Below are 5979 nucleotides of genomic sequence, written 5' to 3' on the forward strand. Positions count from 1 at the left end.
ATTCAGGCATTCCAGTCTCTTCTGCTGCTCCACCAATGTGACTTTTTCCCTCGGCCTCAAGGCTGAGCTGGAAGGAAGTTTTACAGTCAACCTTAAAGCAGCAATCAGCAGTAGAAGTTTAAAATGGCGCCCGAAGAAATGGCATCAGTTTTTTACAGGCGCCCAACCAATTGTGCTATTATGTGTTTTTTCTCACGTTATTTGTAACTTATTTTGTACATAATGTTTCTGCAACCGTATCTTACAGCAAAAAAAGAGCTTCTGGATATCAGGACAGCGATCACTCACCTCGGATTAGACAAAGATTTTTTCTTCAACAAACAAGATGCACAAGACATTCTCCAAACACCTGACAGGGCCAACATCCCCGTTATTTGCAAGAGGAAGCGACGCAGGTACAGAGGACAAAGAGCCGGATGCCTGGTCAGGACCCGGAGAAGGTGAGTGGGAAAGCTGCCGTTACCGTCAATACTACTCGCCAACGTGCAATCATTGGACAATAAACTAGACAAGGTACGATCACGAATATCATACCAACGGGACATCAACATTTTTTATATCCTATGTTTCACGGAATCACGGCTGAATGACGACATTGATATTCAGCTAGCGGGATACACGCTGCACCGGCAAGATAGAACAGCACACTCCGGTAAGACGAGGGGGGTGGGGTGCGGTCTGTGCATATTTATAAACAATTGCTGGTGCACGAAATCTAAGGTCTCTAGATTTTGCTCGCCGGAAGTAGAGTATATTGTGATAAATTGCGGCCACACTACTTGCCTAGAGAGTTTTCAGCTATACTTATCGTGGCTGTTTATTTACCACCAGAGACAGATGCTGGCACTAAGACCGCACTCAGTCAGCTGTATAAGGCAATAAGCAAACAGGAAACCACTCACCCAGAGGCGGCACTCCTAGTGGCCGGAGACTTTAATGCAGGGAAACTTAAATCAGTTTGACCAAATTTCTATCATGTTAAATGTGCAACCAGAAGGAAAACAATTCTAGATCACCTGTACTCCACACACAGAGACGCGTACAAAGCTCTCCCTCGCCCTCCATTTGGTAAACCCGACCACAACGCTATCCTCCTGATTCCTGCTTACAAGCAAAATTTAAAGCAGGAAGCACCAGTGACTCAGCCTATAAAAAAGTGGTCCGATGAAGAAGATGCTAAACTACAGGCCTGTTTTGCTATCACAGACTGGAACATGTTCCGGGATTCTTCCGATGGCATTGAGGAGTACACCACATCAGTCACTGGCTTTATCAATAAATGCATCGAGGACATCGTCTCCACAGTGACTGTACGTACATACCCCAACCAGAAGCCATGGACTACAGGCAACATTCGGACTGAGCTAAAGGGTAGAGCTGCCGCTTTCAAGGTGCGGGACTCTAACCCGGAAGCTTACAAGAAATCCTGCTATGCTCTGCGACGAACCATCAAACAGGCAAAGCGTCAATACAGGGCTAAGATTGAATACACCGGGTACACCGGCTCCGACGCTCGTCTTATTAGGCAGGGCTTGCAAACTATTACAGATTACAAAGGGAAGCACAGCCGCTGCCCAGTGACACGAGCCTACCAGACAAGCTAAATCACTTCTATGCTCGCTTCGAGGCAAGCAACACTGAGTCTTGCATGAGCACCAGCTGTTCTGGACAACTGTGTGATCACGCTCTTCGTAGCCAACGTGAAAAAGACCTTTAAACAGGTCAACATACACAAGGCTGAGACAGGGGCCAGACGGATTACCAGGACGTGTGCTCCGGGCATGTGCTGACCAACTGGCAGGTGTCTTCCCTGACATTTTCAACATGTCCATGATTGAGTCTGTAATACCAACATGTTTCAAGCAGACCACCATAGTCCCTGAACCCAAGAACACAAAGGCAACCTGCCTAAATAACTACAGACCCGTAGCACTCACATCCGTAGCCATGAAGTGCTTTGAAAGGTTGGTAATGGCTCAAATCAACACCATTATCCCAGAAACTCTAGACCCACTCCAATTTGCATACCACCCAAACAGATCCACAGATGATGCAATCTCTATTGCACTCCACACTGCCCTCTCCCACCTGGACAAAAGAAACACTTATGTGAGAATGCTATTCATTGACTACAGCTCAGCGTTCAACACCATAGTACCCTCAACGCTCATCACTAAGCTAAGGATTCTGAGACTAAACACCTCCCTCTGCAACTGGATCCTGGACTTCCTGACGGGCCGCCCCCAGGTGGTGAGGGTAGGTAGCAACACATCTGCCACGCTGATCCTCAACACTGGAGCTCCCCAGGGCTGCATGCTCAGTCCCCCTCCTGTACTTCCTGTTCACCCACGACTGCATGGCCATGCACGACTCCAACACCATCATTAAGCTTGCAGATGACACAACAGTGGTAGGCCTGATCACTGACAACGACGAGACAGCCTATAGGGAGGAGGTCAGAGACCTGGCCGGGTGATGCCAGAATAACAACCTATCCCTCAACGTAACCAAGACTAAGGAGATGATTGTGGATTACAGGAAAAGGAGGACCGAGCACGCCCCCATTCTTATCGACGGGGCTGTAGTGGAGCGGGTTGAGAGCTTCAAGTTCCTTGGTGTCCACATCAAGAACAAACTAGAATGGTCCAAACACACCAAGACAGTCGTGAAGAGGGCACGACAAAGCCCCTTCTCCCTCACGAAACTAAAAAGATTTGTCATGGGTCCTGAGATCCTCAAAAGGTTCTACAGCTGCAACATCGAGTTCATCCTGGCTGGTTGCATCACTGCCTGGTACGGCAATTGCTCGGCCTCTGACCGCAAGGCACTACAGAGGGTAGTGCGCATGGCCCAGTACATTGCTGGGGCTAAGCTGCCTGCCATCCAAGACCTCTACACCAGGCTGCTGCTACTCTCTGTTTATCATATATGCATAGTCACTTTAACCATATCTACATGTTTAACCTGTTAGGCTGGCTGTCCCGACATCGGTACACTTATGACAACATCCAGCTCAATTGCAGGGCGCGAAATTCAAAATCATTTTTTTTTTTAAATATTTAACTTTCACACATTAACAAGTCCAATACAGCATTTGAAAGATAAACATCTTGTGAATCCAGCCAACGTGTCCGATTTTTAAAATGTTTTACAGCAAAAACACCACGTATATTTATGTTAGTTCACCACCAAATACAAAAGAGGACAGACATTTTTCACAGCACAGGTAGCATGCACAAAGCCAACCTAACTAACCAAGATCCAACCAAACAAACCTAGAAACAACTTCCTCAGATGACAGTCCTAAAACATGTTACACAATAAATCGATATTTTTTTCAAAAAAAATATTTGAGCTATAAATCAGTTTTACATTGATGCTACCATCATAGCTACAGTCAGAAATAGCACGGGAGTAGCCAGAGTAAATACAGACACCAACGTCAACTACCTAATTACTCATCATAAAACATTTCAGAAAAATATATGGTGTATAGCGAAATGAAAGACAAAGATCTTGTGAATATTTATGATCTTGTGAATACAGACAATATTTCCGATTTTTTAAGTGTTTTTACAGCGAAAACACAATATATCGTTATATTAGCTTACTGCAATGGCTAACACACAACAGCATTGATTCCAAGTAATCGATAGCGATAGCACAGCTCAACAGATGTATGAAATAGCATCCCAAATTGGGTCCTTATCTTTGTTGATCTTCCATCAGAATGTTGTAAAGGGGTCCATTGTCCAGAGCCGTCTTTGTTTGGATCCAGAACTAACTATTTCCCTCTTGAATTAGCAAGCACACTGGCCGTGCGGCGCTAACCTCTCCTTCTTGAAAATATTCTTCCAACGCATGACGTCTAAAGTCCCGAATAAATTTCAATAATATAATTAAACTATATTGAAAAAACATACTTTAGGATGATATTGTGACATGTATCAAGTAAAATCGAAGCCGGAGATCATATTCACCTATAACGACGGTTTTCCAGGAGGCAAATCCAGGTCCAACTTCGCGCCTTCGAAAAAAAATAATAATGGCGGACCTCTCACTCCAAGAGGCTGTATTCAATCCCAGAACGAGATAATTAAGTCATTTCTGCTCTCACTTCCGCATGACACCCAAAGGAAGGTGTATGACGTGTTTCTATAGTCCCAAGTGACATACATGCCCTTTTATAGACAAGCTCTTGAAAAAATACCTCGCTTTTGGAAATCTCACTTCCGGATAGGAAATGGGCTGCAGAAAGAGTTCTGGTTCACTTAGAGAAATAATTCAAACGGTTTAAGAAACTAGAGAGTGTTTTCTATCCAACAGTAATGATAATATGCATATTGTATGAGCAAGAATTGAGTAGGAGGCCGTTTGAAATGCCCACCTCTTTCCAGGTTACTCAGTGCTGCCCCTTGCAGCCATAAGAAGTTTTTAACAATGTTTTGAGGCTATAGTGTTTGTTTACATTTACTTTGTTTACAAACATTGGAGTAAAACATGCATATATTTTGGGTTCTGATGGGGTACAACAGTTGAACTAAGCTCATGAGACATTTATAAGTTAGATTCTTCAAGAATCAATGGGTACATATTAGCGGTGAAGCGGTTCACAAAACTCACGGTCAGTTTGGTATGTCAAGGTTCGGTGTCACGGTTCAACAAAATAAATGCCTGAGAAATATATAATTTGTATTTCGATTTTCCAGTTATTATAATAGTATACATGGGTAGTGTCACGTGTGCTCCCTCTCCAGCTTCTTGGTCACCAGGCTGCTTGTTAGGGCACACACCTGTCACCAACGTTAGGCGCATAATGCCACTCACCTGGACTCCATCACCTCCTTGATTACCTGCCCTTTATATGTCACTCCCTTTGGTTTCTTCCCCAGTCATCATTGTTCCTGTTTCATGTCGGTGCGCTGTTCATGTTTCTTGTTTTGTTCATTTATTAATTAAATGTTTTCACTCCCTGAACTTGCTTCCCGACTCTCAGCGCACTCGTTACAGGTAGCTTGAATTCCCAGGAGCATATGGAAAGAAAGGGACAACAGAAAACAGCAGTGCCTGCCTTATAACATGAAATAAAATAGTAATTTTAGTTTTCCAAGCAGGGTGTGGTGGTGTATATTGATGACATTTTGATATACTCCACTACACGCGCCGAGCATGTGTCCTTGGTGCGCAGAGTGCTTGGTCGCCTGTTGGAGCATGGCCTGTACGTCAAGGGTGAGAAATGCCTGTCCTTCCAACAGTCCGTCTCCTTCTTAGGGTATCGCATTTCCACCTCAGGGGTGGAGATGGAGTGACCGCATTGCAGCCGTGTGTAATTGGCCGACTCCCACCACGGTAAAGGAGGCGCAGCGATTTTTAGGGTTTGCCAACTACTACCAGAGGTTTAACCCGGGGTTTTGGTCAGGTAGCGGCTCCCATTACCTAACTACTGAACGGGGGCCCGGTGCGCTTGCAGTGGACAGCTGAGGCGGACAGGGCTTTTAGTCACCTGAGGGCTCTGTTTACCTCGGCTCCCGTGCTGGCCCATCCGGATCCCTCTTTGGCGTTCATAGTGGAGGTTGATGCGTCTGAGGCTGGGATAGGAGCTGTGCTCTCTCAGCACTCAGGTACGCCACCGAAGCTCCACCCCTGTGCCTTCTTCTCTAAGAAGCTCAGCCCGGCGAAACTATGATGTGGGGGCCCGGGAGCTGTTAGCTGTCGTCAAGGCCTTGAAGACATTGGCTTGAGGGGGTTAGACACCCTTTTCTCATCTGGACTGACCACCGCAATCTGGAATACATCTGGGCAGCGAGGAGACTGAACCCTCGCCAGGCAAGGTGGGCCATGTTTTTCACCCGTTTTGAGTTTACCCTTTCCTACAGACCAGGCTCCCAGAACGTTAAGGCAGACGCATTGTCCCGGCTGTATGACACAGAGGAGCGGCCCATGGATCCCACTCCCATACTCCCCGCCTCCTGCCTGGTG

Source organism: Salvelinus fontinalis, chromosome 1 (assembly GCF_029448725.1).
Source record: "Salvelinus fontinalis isolate EN_2023a chromosome 1, ASM2944872v1, whole genome shotgun sequence".
NCBI classification, from domain to species: domain Eukaryota; kingdom Metazoa; phylum Chordata; class Actinopteri; order Salmoniformes; family Salmonidae; genus Salvelinus; species Salvelinus fontinalis.